The sequence below is a fragment of the Oncorhynchus keta genome, chromosome 34 (assembly GCF_023373465.1).
Source record: "Oncorhynchus keta strain PuntledgeMale-10-30-2019 chromosome 34, Oket_V2, whole genome shotgun sequence".
NCBI lineage: Eukaryota > Metazoa > Chordata > Actinopteri > Salmoniformes > Salmonidae > Oncorhynchus > Oncorhynchus keta.
Window position 1 is genome coordinate 8,758,529 of NC_068454.1, and position 15,203 is coordinate 8,773,731.

Below are 15,203 nucleotides of genomic sequence, written 5' to 3' on the forward strand. Positions count from 1 at the left end.
GAATGATGTTGCAGATTTTATTCTCAGTACTCATCTTGTTTCCCTTTTCTTTCATCAGTGATGTGAAAGAACTGACTGGTGAAAATCAAGTCTCCAAGCCATGTCCACCGTGCTGGTAGTCTGTGTTTTCACAGATACGTTTTTCATACTATTGCGATACAGCCTAACGTGATGGTCCCTTGGTGCAGCACTGCTCCACTGTCAAACTACTGTCAAATTTAGGATGAACCTAACTGACCCCTTTGATTAGTTGATCAGCATTCTTTTCTTTTAGAGCAGGGAGATTGTTAATGGACAACAAAGCCCCCCAACTAATCTCCTAGTCACTAATTGACTGCATTCAGAGGCTGTATAACAACTTACTTTAGGGTAATCTAATTAAACCTGCCCAGCAACGTTCATGTATAATTTTAGTTTGCGTAACGGCTGCCGTGCACACTCTCCACCCAGTGTATTTATCAGTACCTCAAAGTCATTCTGGGATTTTATCTCACCATTCTTGTTAATTAAGTCTTAAGTTAAGAAGGTATGTTTATAATTGTTCACGGATCCCTGCGGAACTTTCATTACACACACCTGGCCCCTATTCCCACTGATTGTATTTGTATATATGTGCCCTTTGGTTTCCATTGGGCGGTCGATTATTGTTACATTGTCCGTTGGTGCGTGTGAGTACATGTGCTGTGTGTATTGGCATTCGTGCCCTTGTGGATTGCGCAGATGATTACGGGTCTTGTCCCGTGTGTTAATCATTGTGCAGATGATTACGGGTCTCGTCCCGTGTGTTAATCATTGTGCAGATGATTACGGGTCTCGTCCCGTGTGTTAATCATTGTGCAGATGATTACGGGTCTCGTCCCGTGTGTTAATCATTGTGCAGATGATTACGGGTCTCGTCCCGTGTGTTAATCATTGTGCAGATCATTACGGGTCTCGTCCCGTGTGTTAATCATTGTGCAGATGATTACGGGTCTTGTCCCGTGTGTTAATCATTGTGCAGATGATTACGGGTCTCGTCCCGTGTGTTAATCATTGTGCAGATGATTACGGGTCTCGTCCCGTGTGTTAATCATTGTGCAGATGATTACGGGTCTCGTCCCGTGTGTTAATCATTGTGCAGATGATTACGGGTCTCGTCCCGTGTGTTAATCATTGTGCAGATCATTACGGGTCTCGTCCCGTGTGTTAATCATTGTGCAGATGATTACGGGTCTCGTCCCGTGTGTTAATCATTGTGCAGATCATTACGGGTCTTGTCCCGTGTGTTAATCATTGTGCAGATCATTACGGGTCTCGTCCCGTGTGTTAATCATTGTGCACATGTGTTATTTATTCGAGGTACTTGTCGCTCTTTTGTTTCTACGTTTTGTTACGTGTTTGTTTGGTCTTCGTCCCCGTTGCCTTTACACGTAATGCCGTAATTTGGGTGAGAAAAAAAAATATATAAATATATTACGCTGGTCTCCCGATTCATTTATGCCAACGTATCAATAATATACAGTACCAGTTAAAGGTTTGGACACACCTACTCATTCAAGGGTTTTTCTTAATTTATTTTACTATTTTCTACATTGTAGAATAATGGTGAAGACATCTAACCTCATAGTCCGCCCCATCCCGCATGCGGTCACGTTACTACAGCCTCAAGCTCATTACCATAACGCAACGTTAGCGATTTCTAAAAATCGCAAATGAAATGAAATAAATATGCCTGCTCTCAAGCTTATCCTTTTCTTAACAATCCTGTCGTCTCAGATTTTCAAAATATGCTTTATAACCAGAGAAAATCAATAATTTGTGTAAGAGTGGTGATAGCTAGCTTAGCATTTAGCATTAGCATTTAGCACGCAACATATTCACAAAAACCAGCAAAGGGATCAAATAAAATAATTTACATTTGAAGAACTTCAGATGTTTCAATGAGGAGACTCTCAGTTACATAGCAGATATCCAGTTTTTCCTGAAAGATTCTTGTGTAGGACACACCGTTCCGTTTGTTACTATGCATTTGGCTACCGAAACTAACCGAAAATTCAGTCACCTACACGTCAAACTTTTTTCCGAATTAACTCCATAATATCGACTGGAACATGGAAAACGTTGTTTGAATCAATCCTCAAGGTGTTTTGTCATATATCTCTTCATTGAAATGGCAGTCCTAGAAGCCTTCTTTGTTCTCTGATTCGGATGGAAAAATACTGGTAGCTGACTTTTGCGCACCAATTTCCACGCAGACACCGTGCGGGACACTTGGCAATTGTAGTCTCTTATGGTCAATCTTCCAATGATATGCCTACAAATACGTCACAATGCTGCAGACACCTTGGGGAAACGCTATGACTTAAATGCTATAAAGTGTCCGTTCATTCCTGTCGCATTCACAGCCATATAAGGCGATCATGGAAAACGTACCTTCAGAAATCCTGTTCATTTCCTGGTCGCTCAAACATCTTGGTTTTGCCTGAAGCTTTTGTTATAAGGCACTCACAGTGAAAATCTTTGCAGTTCTGGAAACGTAAGAGTGTCTTCTTTCCAAAACTATCAATTCCAAGCATAGTCGAGCATCTTTTCGTGACAAAATATTGCGCTTAAAATGGGCACGTCTTTTTATCCAAAAATGAAATAATGCCCCTAGTGGACTAACAGGCTAAATAAACTATGAAATGACACATATGGAATCATGTAGTAACCAAAAAAGTGTTAAACTAATCAAAATATATTTTATATTTTAGATTCTTCAAAGTAGACACCCTTTGCCGTGATGACAGCTTTGCACACTTTTGGTATTCTCTCAACCAGCTTCACCTGGAATGCTTTTCCAACAATCTTGAAGGAGTTCACACATATGCTGAGCACTTGTTGGATTTGGGTTGAGGTCGGGTGATTGTGGAGACCAGGTCATCTGATGCAGCAGTGTCAAATAGCCCTTATCAAATCAAATGTTACTTGTCACATGCACCGAATACAACAGGTATTCAAAATACCTTACAGTGAAATGCATACTTACCAGCCCGTAAACCACAATGCAGTTTTAAGAAAAATACCTAAAAAAATGAGAAATAAAGTAACAAATAAATAAAGAGCAGCAGTAAAATAACAATTAACAAATGTCTTAAAGTAATGATGGACTATTTGTCTTTGTTTATTTGAGCCGTTTTTGCCATAAAATGGACTTGGTCTTTTACCCCTACCTTGTCACAACACAACTGATTGGCTCAAACGCATTAAGAAGGTAAGAAATTACACAGATGAGCTTTTAACAAGGCACACATGTTAATTGAAATGCATTCCAGGTGACTACCTCATTAAGTTGGTTGAGAGAATGCCAAGAGTGTGCAAAGTTGTCATCGATGCAATTTTTTTAACACTTTTTTGTTTTTTGTTTACTTCATGATTCCATATGTGTTGTTTCATAGTTTTGATGTCTTCACTATTATTCTACAATGTAGAAACTAGTAAAAATGAAGGAAAACTCTTGAATGAGTAAGTGTGTCCAAACTTGTGACTGGTACTGTGTATATATATATGTGTGTGTGTGTGTGTGTGTGTGTGTGTGTGTGTGTGTGTGTGTGTGTGTGTGTGTGTGTGTGTGTGTGTGTGTGTGTGTGTGTGTGTGTGTGTGTGTGTGTGTGTGTGTGTGTGTGTGTGTGTGTGTGTGTGTGTGTGTGTGTGTGTGTGTGTGTGTGTGTGTGTGTGTGTGTGTAGGTTTCCAGTCTTTTCTGGTCAGGTCAAGGAAGTGGAGTATAAGCTGAGGTGGCTGGGAAACCTGACATCTCAAGAGTGAGGGCCACAATGACAAGTGATGTGTTCTCAGCTGCAGAACCAGTTACTGTCTGGTGAAGGCAGATGCAGGAAACAGACCTCCTCAATGAACCAGACGGACTCTATCTGCTAGCCAAGAACATAAAGGAGCCCCCCCCTCCCCACCCGAAAGCCCAGGAAGTCTGCACGGTCTTGGCTGTATTGACATTTTCCAGCGAGAGACAAAAATAAATTACTTTAGGAAAATAGATGAAATGACAATCAAGACACAGGAAATGAAGTCCTGGAAGACACTGACCAAGTGGAAGGTCAAAGTGAGCAAGGGTTGGCATAAAAGGGAATGAGAGAAGACTAAGGAAGAGGACAACATGGAAACCTAAGACGCCAATCTCAGGATGTTCTTCTTCAAAAAACTCTTGTGAATTATTGATGAGATCCTAATGGGTTTAGTGCCTGTGATAAACAAATCAAGTGTCCTATAAAAAGGTTTGAAAATAAACATCATCTTATCAGTGAGGGTCATTGTTAGGTCGCAGAAGTATTTTCTGGGCTAGCTGACTGAAAGAGTATACAGTTGAAGTCGTAAGTTTACATACACTTAGGTGTATGTAGTCATTAAAACTCATTTTTCAACTACTCCACAAATTTCTTGTTAACAAACTATAGTTTTGGCAAGTTGGGTAGGACATCTACTTTGTGCATGACACAAGTAATTTTTCCAACAATTGTTTACAGACAGATTATTTCACTTATAATTAATTCATTGTATCACAATTCCAGTGTGACTTTGAACAGCTCGGAAAATTCCAGAAAATTGTGTCATGGCTTTAGAAGCTTCTGATAGGCTAATTGACGTCATTTGGAGGTGTACCTGTGGATGTATTTCAAGGTCTACCTTCAAACTCAGTGCCTCTTTGCTTGACATCTTGGGAAAATCAAGAGAAATCAGTCAAGACAAGAAATTGTAGAACTCCACAAGTCTGGTTCATCCTTGGGAGCAATTTCTAAATGCCTGAAGGTACCACGTTCATCTGTACAAACAATAGTACGAAAGTATAAAACCATGGGATCACGCAGGCATCATACCGCTCAGGAAGGAGGCGCGTTCTGTCTCCTATAGATGAACGTACTTTGGTGCGAGAAGTGCAAATCAATCCCAGAACAACAGCAAAGGACCCTGTGAAGATGCTGGAGGGAACAGGAACGAAAGTATCTATATCCACAGTAAAATGAGTCCTATATCGACATAACCTGAAAGGCCGCTCAGCAAGGAAGAAGCCACTGCTCCAAAACCGCCATAAAAAAGACAGACTACGGTTTGACACTGCACTTTTTGAAGAATTGTCCTCTGGTCTGAAGAAACAAAAATATAACTTTTTGGCCATAATGACCATCTTTATGTTTGGAGGAAAAAGGGGGAGGCTTGCAAGCCGTGAAGCACGGGGCTGGCAGCATCGTGTTGTGGGGAGCTTTGCTGCAGGAGGGACTGGTGCACTTCAAAAAATAGATGGCATCATGAGGAATCACAATTATGTGGATATATTGAAGCAACATCTCCAGGCATCAGTCAGGAAGTTAAAGCTTGGTCGCAAATGGGTCTTCCAAATGGACAATGACCCCAAGCATACTTCCAAAGTTGTTGCAAAATGGCTTAAGGATAACAAAATCAAGGTATTGGAGTGGCCATCACAGAGCCCTGACCTCAATATTATAGAACATTTGTGGGCAGAACTGAAAAAGTGTGTGCAAGCAAGGAGGCCTACAAACCTGACTCAGTTACACCAGCTCTGTCAAGAGGAATAGGCCAAAATTCACCCCACTTATTGTGGGAAGCTTGTGGAAGGCTACCTGAAACGTTTGACACAAGTTAAACAATTTAATGGCAATGCTACCAAATACAAATTGAGTGTATGTCAACTTCTGACCCACTGGGAATGTGATGAAAGAAATAAAAGCTGAAAAATAAATAATTCTCTCTACTATTATTGACATTTCACATTCTTAAAATATTCCTAACTGACCTAAAACAGGGAATTGTTATTAGGATAAAATGTCAGGAATTGTGAAAAACTGAGTATAAATGTATTTGGCTAAGGTGTATGTAAACTTACGACTTCAACTGTACGATGCTTTTGCACCCCACTACAGAAAAAGGACTTAATTCCGCCCCAAAATATGATTTCACAGGTGTACATTCCCTCCGATGTACTCTATTATCCTCAATGGTACCGACTGCAGTTGTTAACACCCTGTGACATCATCGGTTTAAGTGCTCTCCTACACATGGGACTGTGCTAACTATTTTAGGCCACATGGTAAAAATATTGAAAGACTAATCAGAAGACAAAGAACAAAACCTATAATCTCAACTTCAAGTGCAACGTGTATTGAGGTGAAGAGGATTTGTACTAGTGCATTGATGACCACTTTTACCAATAGGCGTGGGTTTAAGAGGGATTTGTACTAGTGCATTGATGACCACTTTTACCAATAGGCGTGGGTTTAAGAGGGATTTGTACTAGTGCATTGATGACCACTTCTACCAATAGGCGTGGGTTTAAGAGGGATTTGTACTAGTGCATTGATGACCACTTTTACCAATAGGCGTGGGTTTAAGAGGGATTTGTACTAGTGCATTGATGACCACTTTTACCAATAGGCGTGGGTTTAAGAGGGATTTGTACTAGTGCATTGATGACCACTTCTACCAATAGGCGTGGGTTTAAGAGGGATTTGTACTAGTGCATTGATGACCACTTCTACCAATAGGCGTGGGTTTAAGAGGGATTTGTACTAGTGCATTGATGACCACTTCTACCAATAGGCGTGGGTTTAAGAGGGATTTGTACTAGTGCATTGATGACCACTTCTACCAATAGGCGTGGGTTTAAGAGGGATTTGTACTAGTGCATTGATGACCACTTTTACCAATAGGTGTGGGATTAAGAGGGATTTAAAAGTAAACATTTCTTACAGCCAAAAACCTCTGGTGTTGTTGTTGCAAATACAATAGGCGTGGGTTTAAGAGGGATTTGTACTAGTGCATTGATGACCACTTCTACCAATAGGCGTGGGTTTAAGAGGGATTTGTACTAGTGCATTGATGACCACTTTTACCAATAGGCGTGGGTTTAAGAGGGATTTGTACTAGTGCATTGATGACCACTTCTACCAATAGGCGTGGGTTTAAGAGGGATTTGTACTAGTGCATTGATGACCACTTCTACCAATAGGCGTGGGTTTAAGAGGGATTTGTACTAGTGCATTGATGACCACTTTTACCAATAGGTGTGGGATTAAGAGGGATTTAAAAGTAAACATTTCTTACAGCCAAAAACCTCTGGTGTTGTTGTTGCAAATACACTTCAGAGAGTGCCAATAGCCAAAGCTAATATTGACCGTTAAGCTGTTGTAACGGTTTTCTGTATGTGAAGGAGAGTCAGACCAAAATGCGGCATGGCTATTGCGATCCATGTTTAATGAAACAAAGTAAACACGAATCAAATACAAAAACGTAACACGAAAACCGAAACAGCCTAATACTGGTGCAAAGTAACACAGAGACAGTAACAAGGACAATCACCCACAAAACCCAACACCAAACAGGCTACCTAAATATGGTTCCCAATCAGAGACAATGACGAACACCTGCCTCTGATTGAGAACCATATCAGGCCAAACATAGAACTAGACAAACTAGACATGTAACATAGAATGCCCACTCAGCTCACACCCTGACCAACCAAAACATAGAAACATACAAAGCAAACTATGGTCAGGGTGTGACAGTACCCCCCCCCAAGGTGCGGACTCCGGCCGCAAAACCTGAACCTATTGGGGAGGGTCTGGGTGGGCATCTGTCCGCGGTGGCGGCTCTGGTGCTGCACGTGTCCCCCACTTCACCGTAGTCTTAGTCCCCCACCTTGTCCGCTTCCGTGGCCTCCTAGCCACGGCGACCCTACTTAATGACCCCACTGGACTGAGGGGCAGCTCGGGACTGAGGGGCGGCAGCTCGGGACAGAGGGGCGGCAGCTCGGGACAGAGGGGCGGCAGCTCGGGACAGAGGGGCGGGGGCTCCGGCGCCTCTGGGCTGAGGGGCTCCGGCGCCTCTGGGCTGAGGGGCTCACAGAGACAGTAACAAGGACAATCACCCACAAAACCCAACACCAAACAAGCGACCTAAATATGGTTCCCAATCAGAGACAATGACGAACACCTGCCTCTGATTGAGAACCATATCAGGCCAAACATAGAACTAGACAAACTAGACATGTAACATAGAATGCCCACTCAGATCACACCCTGACCAACCAAAACATAGAAACATACAAAGCAAACTATGGTCAGTGTGTGACAGCTGTGAAAGAGTTCAAATAGCTTAATGGTATGATCAATGTCCCCTCCCCAACATCAGAAATATTTTCACATGACCCCTTCCCTTGTTCTGTAGAATATATTGAACACCCTACCCCACATATAAGTTGTGTTTACGACCACAAATAACAATAACTGTAGCGACCCTGGGTTTATTATAGTGGATATCAACTTTGCCACTTCAGCATGCTTTTGTGTCACAGTCGATGCCACGCAGGGCTACGGGCCAGGTTGAGGTTTCACCGACCACCACAGACGAGCTCACTCTCCCTTCCTGCATTATGATCAGAGCCGGCTGCAGGCAATGATCAGTTTCAGGGAAATCAGATTTGTAGCATTTTGAGGCCACATTTATAATTATGTAAATAAAGTAAATGCATAAAATTTCCCACCAAAAAGTTTCTGTGCCAATGCACCACACAACCTATAAACAAAGCATACTGGTATAAATACCGACTTCGGGCACTTCAATATCATGGTTTGCGTTTTCAACGCCACAATAAATACACTATGTCAATCTTGACAAACAGAAAACGTATCCCTCCCTACCTTGTAGGCGTACCCAGTATAGAAGGATTGGCTCTGAATATCATGAAACATTTAGTTGTTTTGGTGTTTTGTAACAGATGTCTCTCTCGAATGACCACTGCACAGTTTGGATTGATTTATTTGATTTGTCAGTTAAAGAACCTGCTGGGCACAGATGTCAATTGAACGTCCGTTCCTCCTCGTTGTTTCAACGTAATTTCATTGAAATGCCTTGGAAACAGCTTTGATTCAAGCAGTGTGTGGCCAGTGGGGACAAAGATAAAGATAAAGTGACACAATAAAGTCAGGGACTTATTTCCATTGTGGTCCCTATTTAAAACATATATTACCAGTCAAAAGTTTGGACACTCCTACTCATTCAAGGGTTTTTCTTTATTTTTTTAAACCATTTTTTTTTACATTGTAGAATAATGCTTAAGACATCAAAACTATGAAATAACACATATGGAAGCATGTAGTAACCAAAAAAGTGTTAAACAAATGAAATTACATTTTATATTTGAGATTCTTCAAAGTAGCCATCCTTGACGTTTTCCACATTACAGCCTTATTCTAAAATGGAATTTTAAAAAATCCTCATCAATCTATACACAATACCCCATAATGATAATGCAAAAACAGGTTTTTAGAAATTTCAGCACATTTATAAAATATATATTACAAATTATTATTTACATAAGTATTCAGACCCTTTGCAATGAGACACTAAATTGAGCTCAGATGCATCCTGTTTCCATTGATCATCCTTGAGATGCTTCTACAACTTGATTGGAGTCCATCTGTGGTAAATTCAATTGATTGGACATGATTTGGAAAGGCACACACTTGTCTATATAAGGTCCCACAGTTGACCGTGCATGTCAGAGCAGAAACCAAGCCATGAGGTCGAAGGAATTGTCCGTAGAGCTCTAAGACAGGATTATGTAAAGTCACAGATCTGAGGAAGGTTACCAACATAATTCTGCCACATTTAAGGTCCCCAAGAACACTGTGGCCTCCATCATTCTTAAATGGAAGAAGTTTGGAACCACCAAGACTCTTCCAATTGCTGACTGCCTGGCCAAACTGAGGAATCGGGGGAGAAGGGCCAATGGTCACTCTGAAAGAGGTCCAGAGTTCCTCTGTGGAGATTTGAGAATCTTCCAGAAGGACAACCATCTCTGCAGCACTCCACCAGTTAGACAGAAGCCACTCCCCAGTAAAAGACACATGACATCCCACCTGGAGTTTCCCAAAAGACACCTAAAGGACTCTCAGACCAGAATAAACAAGATTATCTGGTCTGATAAAACCAAGATTGAACTCTTTGGTCTGAATGCCAAGCGTCGCGTCTGGAGGACCCCTGATACCATCCCTAAAGTGAAACATGGTGGTGGCAGCATCATGCTGTAGGGACATTTTTCAGCGGCAGTGACTGGGAGACAAGTCTGGATCGAGGGAAAGATGAACGGAGCAAAGAACAGAGAGATACGCTCAGCACCTCAGACTGGGGCGAAGGTTCACCTTCCAACAGGACAACAACCCTAAGGAGATAGCCAAGTCAACGCAGGAGTGGCTTCGGGACAAGTCTCTGAATGTCTTTGAGTTGACCAGCCAGAGTCCGGACTTTAAGCCAATCGAACATCTCTGGAGAGACCTGAAAATAGCTGTGCAGCGACGCTCCCCATCCAACCTGACAGAGCTACTTTGTCTTTCTAGACATGATTAACTGTCAAGAGTAGACCCACAACTGATCCAAATGGAATGAAACATTCAAATCACAGGGCTTTTGCACCATTATTCAAATAAAATTTTCTCTGCTGCCTAAAGTAGAATTTTGTACTCAACCTGAAAACAATAATTCAATGATTAATTGTATTGTGGTGTGTTAGGTTACTATAGTCCAGTTAGGATAATTGTATTGTCCCTAAACAAGATCAATAGGGGAGCGTTTTGAGCTGCAAGGTCTCATGTCTTCACTGTTCTTTCATGCTGCTATGATGCACCTGGCCTCTCCACTATCTATCAGCTATTCCTATTGGTTCTTGTGGATTACTATTGAAAATGTATGCAGCATTGAATGCTGTTATGTGTGGTATGATGCTAGTTAGCCTATTGCAGATCTAGACAAACAATCCACCTACCACTATTGTCACTATGAATGGTGGATAGAGGGTAGGATAGACAGTTAGACTGGTAGACTATATTGTCACTATGAATGGTAGATAAAGTGACAGGATAGACAGTTAGATTGGTAGACTATATTGATCTGTGGTATATTAAAAGTTACCGCACTGAAAAGCGTAGTGCATAAGGGAAGTACCAGAACACCTTGATATATGGGAGGAGCCTGCACGCAGATTAGGACATTTGAATAGGATGGAAGAAAGTAGAAATTAAAACCTGCAAAAAAAATGAATATAAACCTGGCACTGCCCTCCCATGTGCCCAATAAAATACCCCACAACACTCCCCAAAGCAAAAAAAAAAAAGTTTGACAACTCTCCCCAGCTAATGTTGATCTGTCCCTAACCTACGCTAAAACATGTGGCCAGGACATTACAGTCAGTCATCTCAGTGCAAGTCCAGGCTCATGCTTGGGGTTTGCAGTGGTCTGTCTCAAAGGCCCCAGTCTGGGGTACACACATGGCAGAAACCTTACTGGAGAAATGCACAAAAACCTAGGCTGAATCATGCACTGGAGTCCATGGATGTTTTCCCTTAAACATTTCTGTTCTAGGTGTCTATCTTCAGCTAAAATTCAGAAGAATCGACACCAGATTATATGTTGTGTTATTTTATGACCAGAGTTCCAGGAAGAGAAGTATTCCAAGGTGTGTTCTCTAGTTTTAGTCTAGATAGGGTGTTTAGTGGCTTGGTTTAGGTGTTTGGCTTGGTTTAGGATTTTTGACGATTTATAAGAGGTTATCGTTGTGGGTAAAGCTAGACTACTCAGAACTCACCACATTCCTTCATCTGTAACACCATCTCTGTTTCTCTCCATATATTCTCCTTCTCTTTTTCTGCTCATTCATCTCTGTCTCCACCTCTCTTTCCATCTCTGTGTCTCCACCTCTCTTTCTATCTCTGTCTCCACCTCTCTTTCTATTTCTGTGTCTCCACCTCTCTTTCTATCTCTGTGTCTCCACCTCTCTTTCCATTTCTGTGTCTCCACCTCTCTTCCTATTTCTGTGTCTCCACCTCTCTTCCTATTTCTCTGTCTCCACCTCTCTTCCTATTTCTGTCTCCACCTCTCTTCCTATTTCTCTGTCTCCACCTCTCTTCCTATTTCTCTGTCTCCACCTCTCTTCCTATTTCTCTGTCTCCACCTCTCTTCCTATTTCTCTGTCTCCACCTCTCTTCCTATTTCTGTGTCTCCACCTCTCTTCCTATCTCTGTGTCTCCACCTCTCTTCCTATTTCTGTGTCTCCACCTCTCTTCCTATTTCTGTGTCTCCACCTCTCTTCCTATTTCTGTGTCTCCACCTCTCTTTCCATCTCTGTGTCTCCACCTCTCTTCCTATTTCTGTGTCTCCACCTCTCTTCCTATTTCTGTGTCTCCACCTCTCTTCCTATCTCTGTGTCTCCACCTCTCTTCCTATTTCTGTCTCCACCTCTCTTTCCATCTCTGTGTCTCCACCTCTCTTTCCATCTCTGTCTCCACCTCTCTTTCCATCTCTGTGTCTCCACCTCTCTTCCTATTTCTGTGTCTCCACCTCTCTTTCCATCTCTGTGTCTCCACCTCTCTTTCTATCTATGTCTCCACCTCTCTTTCCATCTCTGTCTCCACCTCTCTTTCTATCTCTGTCTCCACCTCTCTTTCTATCTCTATCTCCACCTCTCTTTCTATCTCTGTCTCCACCTCTCTTTCTATCTCTGTGTCTCCACCTCTCTTTCTATCTCTGTGTCTCCACCTCTCTTTCCATCTCTGTCTCCACCTCTCTTTCCATCTCTGTCTCCACCTCTCTTTCCATCTCTGTCTCCACCTCTCTTTCTATCTCTGTGTCTCCACCTCTCTTTCTATCTCTGTGTCTCCACCTCTCTTTCTATCTCTGTCTCCACCTCTCTTTCTATCTCTGTTTCTCCACCATTCTTTCCATCTCTGTCTCCACCTCTCTTTCTATCTGTGTCTCCACCTCTCTTTCTATCTCTGTGTCTCCACCTCTCTTTCCATCTCTGTCTCCACCTCTCTTTCTATCTCTGTGTCTCCACCTCTCTTTCCATCTCTGTGTCTCCATCTCTTTTCTATCTCTGTCTCCACCTCTCTTTCAATCTCTGTCTCCACCTCTCTTTCCATTTCTGTCTCCACCTCTCTTCCTATCTCTGTCTCCACCTCTCTTTCTATCTCTGTCTCCACCTCTCTTTCTATCTCTGTGTCTCCACCTCTCTTTCCATCTCTGTCTCCACCTCTCTTTCTATCTCTGTGTCTCCGCCTCTCTTTCCATCTCTGTGTCTCCACCTCTCTTTCCATCTCTGTCTCCACCTCTCTTTCCATCTCTGTGTCTCCACCTCTCTTTCTATCTCTGTGTCTCCACCTCTCTTTCCATCTCTGTGTCTCCACCTCTCTTTCCATCTCTGTGTCTCCACCTCTCTTTCCATCTCTGTGTCTCCACCTCTCTTTCTATCTCTGTGTCTCCACCTCTCTTTCCATCTCTGTGTCTCCACCTCTCTTTCCATCTCTGTGTCTCCACCTCTCTTTCCATCTCTGTGTCTCCACCTCTCTTTCCATCTCTGTCTCCACCTCTCTTTCCATCTCTGTCTCCACCTCTCTTTCCATCTCTGTCTCCACCTCTCTTTCTATCTCTGTGTCTCCACCTCTCTTTCTATCTCTGTGTCTCCATCTCTCTTTCTATCTCTGTCTCCACCTCTCTTTCAATCTCTGTCTCCACCTCTCTTTCTATCTCTGTGTCTCCACCTCTCTTTCCATCTCTGTGTCTCCACCTCTCTTTCTATCTATGTCTCCACCTCTCTTTCAATCTCTGTCTCCACCTCTCTTTCTATCTCTGTCTCCACCTCTCTTTCTATCTCTGTGTCTCCACCTCTCTTTCTATCTCTGTCTCATCTCTCTTTCTATCTCTGTCTCCACCTCTCTTCCTATCTCTGTGTCTCCACCTCTCTTCCTATCTCTGTGTCTCCACCTCTCTTTCTATCTATGTGTCTCCACCTCTCTTTCTATCTCTGTCTCATCTCTCTTTCTATCTCTGTCTCCACCTCTCTTCCTATCTCTGTCTCCACCTCTCTTTCTATCTCTGTGTCTCCACCTCTCTTTCTATCTCTGTCTCCTTTCTATATTTGTCCTGCAGCTGATTTGATCATCTCCCCCTCCTCACCTCTGATTTAAGTGAACAAAAAGTTCCACATGTGGGGCCCCTTTGAATTACGGCAACATTTCTGTAATTGCCGCATCTGGCTTTGTGTTGCCCCAATGTTAACCCTAAACCAGCCATATTGCATTAGCCATGCAGGCCCTTTTTCCGATAGGCCTCCATTTCATCAGTCCCTTTTCCAGCATGCCTCCTCCGTTTCATCTTTCCCTTTTCCAGCATGCCTCCTCCGTTTCATCTTTCCCTTTTCCAACATGCCTCCTCCATTTAATCAGTCCCTTTTCCAGCATGCCTCCTCCGTTTAATCTTTCCCTTTTCCAGCATGCCTCCTCCATTTAATCTTTCCCTTTTCCAGCATGCCTCCTCCGTTTAATCTTTCCCTTTTCCAGCATGCCTCCTCCGTTTAATCTTTCCCTTTTCCAGCATGCCTCCTCCATTTCATCAGTCCCTTTTCCAGCATGCCTCCTCCGTTTAATCTTTCCCTTTTCCAGCATGCCTCCTCCATTTAATCTTTCCCTTTTCCAGCATGCCTCCTCCATTTAATCTTTCCCTTTTCCAGCATGCCTCCTCCATTTAATCTTTCCCTTTTCCAGCATGCCTCCTCCATTTAATCTTTCCCTTTTCCAGCATGCCTCCTCCATTTAATCTTTCCCTTTTCCAGCATGCCTCCTCCATTTAATCTTTCCCTTTTCCAGCATGCCTCCTCCATTTAATCTTTCCCTTTTCCAGCATGCCTCCTCCATTTCATCAGTCCCTTTTCCAGCATGCCTCCTCCATTTAATCAGTCCCTTTTCCAACATGCCTCCTCCATTTAATCAGTCCCTTTTCCAGCATGCCTCCTCCATTTAATCTTTCCCTTTTCCAGCATGCCTCCTCCATTTAATCAGTCCCTTTTCCAACATGCCTCCTCCATTTAATCAGTCCCTTTTCCAGCATGCCTCCTCCATTTAATCTTTCCCTTTTCCAGCATGCCTCCTCCATTTAATCTTTCCCTTTTCCAGCATGCCTCCTCCATTTCATCAGTCCCTTTTCCAGCATGCCTCCTCCATTTAATCAGTCCCTTTTCCAACATGCCTCCTCCATTTAATCAGTCCCTTTTCCAGCATGCCTCCTCCATTTAATCAGTCCCTTTTCCAACATGCCTCCTCCATTTAATCAGTCCCTTTTCCAGCATGCCTCCTCCATTTCATCAGTCCCTTTTCCAACATGCCTCCTC

General features: G+C 42.8%; 1 protein-coding gene and 1 long non-coding RNA gene across 37 annotated transcripts in view; one reads left to right on the forward strand and one right to left on the reverse strand.

Annotated features, from left to right (window-relative positions):
* The window catches only part of LOC118375369 (tensin-1-like), a 280,910-nt gene that overhangs the window by 24,320 nt on the left and 241,387 nt on the right, over window positions 1-15,203 (forward strand). The gene's annotated exons all lie outside the window — the stretch shown is intronic.
* On the reverse strand, window positions 10,562-13,702 carry LOC127914977 (uncharacterized). 35 transcript variants are annotated; one of them, XR_008089669.1, is made up of 8 exons: window positions 13,653-13,702; window positions 13,553-13,604; window positions 13,021-13,428; window positions 12,826-12,875; window positions 12,526-12,649; window positions 12,278-12,353; window positions 12,072-12,201; window positions 10,562-11,711 (listed from the first exon to the last, which is right to left on the reverse strand). It is a non-coding gene; the product is annotated as an uncharacterized LOC127914977 (long non-coding RNA). The 35 variants fall into 35 exon arrangements; XR_008089674.1 differs by lacking the exons at window positions 12,826-12,875; window positions 13,553-13,604; window positions 13,653-13,702 and adding an exon at window positions 12,454-12,477 and having other exon boundaries at window positions 12,328-12,405; window positions 12,578-12,625; window positions 13,047-13,545; XR_008089672.1 differs by lacking the exons at window positions 10,562-11,711; window positions 13,553-13,604; window positions 13,653-13,702 and adding an exon at window positions 11,714-11,813 and having other exon boundaries at window positions 12,150-12,201; window positions 12,328-12,405; window positions 12,602-12,649; window positions 13,021-13,545.